This window comes from Beta vulgaris, chromosome 4 (assembly GCF_026745355.1).
Source record: "Beta vulgaris subsp. vulgaris cultivar EL10 chromosome 4, EL10.2, whole genome shotgun sequence".
NCBI classification, from domain to species: Eukaryota; Viridiplantae; Streptophyta; class Magnoliopsida; order Caryophyllales; family Amaranthaceae; genus Beta; species Beta vulgaris.
The window spans coordinates 51,385,041-51,389,541 of NC_079205.1; the positions used below are offsets into that span (position 1 = coordinate 51,385,041).

At 35.6% G+C, this 4,501-nt stretch overlaps 1 long non-coding RNA gene across 1 annotated transcript; it reads right to left on the reverse strand.

Moving 5' to 3' along the window:
* Nucleotides 1–1,329: 1,329 nt before the first annotated feature.
* Nucleotides 1,330–3,898, reverse strand: LOC130591281 (uncharacterized). The gene is made up of 3 exons (XR_008969092.1): nucleotides 3,284–3,898; nucleotides 2,191–2,255; nucleotides 1,330–1,565 (listed from the first exon to the last, which is right to left on the reverse strand). It is a non-coding gene; the product is annotated as an uncharacterized LOC130591281 (long non-coding RNA).
* Nucleotides 3,899–4,501: the final 603 nt, after the last annotated feature.

The window sequence follows — 4,501 nt, forward strand, 5'->3', positions numbered from 1 at the left end:
ATAATTCAAGGGGAACGGGGGAAAAATTCTATATAAAATAGACACATCAAACTCCCCCAAGCTAGACTTTTGCTTGTCCCTAAGCAAACATGTCTGAAAATCAACAGTTCAAAGCATCAATAGTGGTTTCACCCCATCATAAAATTCTTGATATGACGATAGATCGAATCCAAACACACCACAAGTCATAATCGGTAAGGTTCGACAAAAACAAATACCAATCAGGGATAAGAATCAAGAGAGGCCACTAAATATGCGCTGCAAATCAATGAGAAGGATCTCACAAGGGGACTCACCACTCATTTGTAAAGCACTCTCCAAGCAGTTAAAATGACTGCTTCTTTCCATCCCCAGTACCCGTCCCTACTCTCACACTCGTGTGTTTGAAGGGTGATATATGGCGCTCAATTGCTCCACTTCACCAAGTTAGTCCATAGGCTTGTATCATCTCTCCACATCAGGTAGTTATACATGCAAACAAATCATATGACTCAATTAAGGTTGTAATGGGGCTTAAGGTGGTAGGTGTGGCAAATATTTGGGAATGTGGTGCTTAAGGTAGTGAAGTATTACTACAACTTTTGAACGAAACATCCCACACGACATATAAATTGCAACACAACTATAACCCATTTTTTTTTTCATCTCATCTCCTTTATCTTTTCACATAACCCAAGTAATGACTTCCAATATGACATAATTCAAATGAGATCTCTCTCTTAGAATTTTTTTTTTTTTTTCAATTTGATTTTCATAATTGCTCTTGGAAATCTTACTTGTCTTGTTTTTAGGAGTTCTCTACTTTAGCTACTAGCTAATGAGGATAGAGAAGAATTTCTTTTGCACATGTAATCAATCATATTTGTTCTCTTTCTTGCAATCTTTTCATTCATACCAACAACCAATTTCATAATCCACAAGTTAATCAACCAAAAATTCCTAAATACTTCACTACCAATGGTAAAGAGACGTATTTTTGGAAAAATGAGGAGCTCATAATGTAGTTGTCAAAAGAAACAAGCTCAGCTCAGAGTGGTTAACTAGGGGAAATGAATGCAGGGAAGGTTATTTGGTCCTTTGGTGCAAATTCCTACGTGAGTCATAATCATTTTTGTTCACACATTGTATAACTAATGCATCAATGGAGAGAAAACACAAGTTCTAGCATCCCTCATGAAGTGGGCATACACACAAGAAAAGCATGACGTTAAGGCACAGAAGCTCACAGTTAAGCCTAAACATGCTTGCAGGACATATAGAGTGTAACGCCCCGACCTCTAATCATCGTGGCTAAGTTAATTAATCGATTATTAGCAGCGGAACCTAGATAGTCGGTGCGTTACTGCCGTACTTTCCATAAGGAAAATACAAGGCAACATAAAATCATAACTTAAACATTTTATAACATGAAGCATAATATAGATCCAACATTAGTCTTGATTAATAGAAACTTAGTTACTAATCAGAGTTTTGACATAAACTTAAATTAAAACCATGAGAGTCTAGATAATCTAGATATTAATTAAATCCTCACTGCTACGCCATCCCGTTATCACCATCGGTACCTAAAACATAAAACAAAACGTCGTGAGCCGAGGCTCAGTAACATACTACTCTAACATCGTAAATTCATTTCACATCATTTTAGTTAAAAACAGGGAGAATAGAATAAGTAAAACATTTCACAAACATATCATATCATGTTACATTATCTTCTTTATCATGTTCATCATCATATATTTTACTTTGGTAACTTGGCGAGTACAACGGAAGGGACGTCTCCCCAAAACATCATAACATCATAAACAGAAGGCGAGACAAAAGCCCTCACTAAACGGAAGGTGGCGTTATTTGCCCAGAATGTGCGGTGCCACCCGAGGACAATAGCCCTCACTAAACGGAAGGTGGTTAACCGGCCGGAAGGTATGTGCACGACCCGGGATAACAGAATACTTGCCAAGAACCGTCTTTCACTTGAATTTATCATGTTTCATTGGTTTTAAGCATATCATCATCATCGTGAATAATTATATTCATTAATTTCATCATCATCATTTCATAGCATCATATCATCATAACCATCATAAAATATTTCATTTCGATCCCGCAATCCATATATAAAACATAATATTAATCATGATCATAAAACATACTTTGAAGGGGAATGCGGGTGTTAGCAGTAGACGTTACCTGAATTCCTGCTTAATAACCTTGATAGCCGGGGGAGGCTTGTAATATCCTTTATCTTCCTTAATCTATTCAAGAATAATTTTATTAATGAACGTTTCGTTATTTAGCTTTTAAGCCTAAATATTGGTTAGCGCTTATTAAGGTCATAACTGTTATTATAACGTCGTAAAGGTCTCCTTAAAGGTCATTATTTCTTAATTGCTATTAACTTTTTAATTAGGGTGACTCTTTAACAACTAATTAATAAAATAACTCATTTAGCTATATTTTTAGAATTATCGAACCATTGAAGTTATATTTCTACATAGTATATAACCTTTCGAAAACGTAACATTATTCTAGTTCATAGTTAATAATTAATTAGTCGTCCATTAATTAGTTAAGTTTAAAAGTTATAATAGATCCCATTAACATTATTTAGTCATTTAAAACTAACAAGTCAAGTAACTAATTATTATAAGTGAACTTAAGGATTAGTGAAGTACTCATAACTTAAACTTAATTATAAACAACAAGCTTGATGAATTATTTTTAATTAGTTTTAAACGACTCAACTAGTTTAGAAATCATGAATTATAACCCAATAATAGATTTTAGTAAATAAATTGGGTGGTTTAGTAAAACTAACTAAATCAGTCCAGTAAAGCTCAATATATTAAAGCAACAAGATTAACTTAAATGATTTAACTAAGTAAATTCATATTATAAGCCCATTATTATGATTGACTTAATAAATTAAACTAACATGGCTTAATAAAGCACTCAATCAGTTTCATTTAACTCCATTAGCCTAACCATTAGTAAGTAGTTTGACTAACACCATCAAAAATCAGATTGAGCCCAATTAATAAACCTGCAACAATTTAATTGAGTTGGTTCAACTAATATAAATCAGTCCACTAATATAACTTAGTAAGTCCATGGAACAAGTTCAAGCTACATCTAAGCCCATCAACAAGGATTTAGTTTTAAGTTACTTAGTTTAGGTTCTAATTGAACTATTCTTGGCCCAAAACTATTATAATTAACAAAAGGAATTTAGACTTGGGCTTGGTTTTAATAAATCAGAAATAAAAAAGGAGATGAGCATCACCTCTGCTACTAGGAGCAGGGAGGACGAATCGCGACTGAGGTGGACGCCGGCTTCGGTGGTCGACGGCGAGCAGCAGCAATCTCCGGCGGTGGTATCCGGTGGTTCGGCAAGCGCGGCCCGTCGGCGGTGCTGCGCGTGCAGCAGCGTCACGCGAAGAGAAGAGGAGCGAGAGAGTGCGAAGGGGAGAGAGAGAGAGAATGTGAGGGTGCTGGCGCGGGTCTCCGGCGAGCTGCGCGGTGGTCGGCGAACGACACGAGGTGGGGACGCAACTGGTTCGTGGCGCGAGACCGGCGTCGCGCGGCCGGCGGCGACCGGTGGTCGGTTGTTGGGGGGGGGGCGAAACAGAGGAGTGAGAGAATGAATTTGGGGGGTTTTTTTTCTCTTCTTTTTTTTTTTTTGATTTCTTTTAGTTACAATTTTCCGGCGATTATAGACTGAATTTTTCTGATTAGAGAGAAGAGTTATTGTTGTTGGTGTGTTCTTGGTATTGAATCCATGACTATTTATAGGGAATTTTAAAGTTAAAATCAGTGGTTGGGAGGAAAATGGTGAAGTAAATAATCTGATTTTGTTAACTTGAAGAAGCAATGGTGAGGATTGGTAATAGATTTGACTGAAGAAGGAGAAGAAGAGAGTGTGATTGCATGAGTGACAAATGGACATGGTGGAGTGAGGAGGAAGACACCATTAATGGGGATTGACCATAGCTTTCTTTTTTTTCTCTTTCCTTTTTATTTTCTCAACCAAAAATCAGAAATTCTCCACACTAACACCTATCAACGTGACTTAGTGAAATATTGGGTGAAATGTTGACATTTTGTACTTTAAGTGAATTATCAACTTTATTAGCCTTCTTGTTTAACTCATAAAATCGTAAATTATAAATTATCGTCATAATTTAAGTTAGAAAATTTTTATGTTAAAATTATATAATCATTTTATTATACGTTGCTTAAGTAGTGGAATGAATAAAATAAAATATATTCTAACTACATGATTATATTAATTATTCACTTAAATATGTTTATGATTTTTAGGATATTACATAGAGTGCCACAATCTTGATTCTTATCATAGATCTAAGTACAGTTATGCCATGCCTTGGTGATCAATCATTGTTTCGTGTCCATCAACAATCCAAAGTCAAAACAACATTATGATAGCATGGGGCACAGGGAAACAACTATTCAACCTTGACTTTGATTTTTCTCTTCTTTT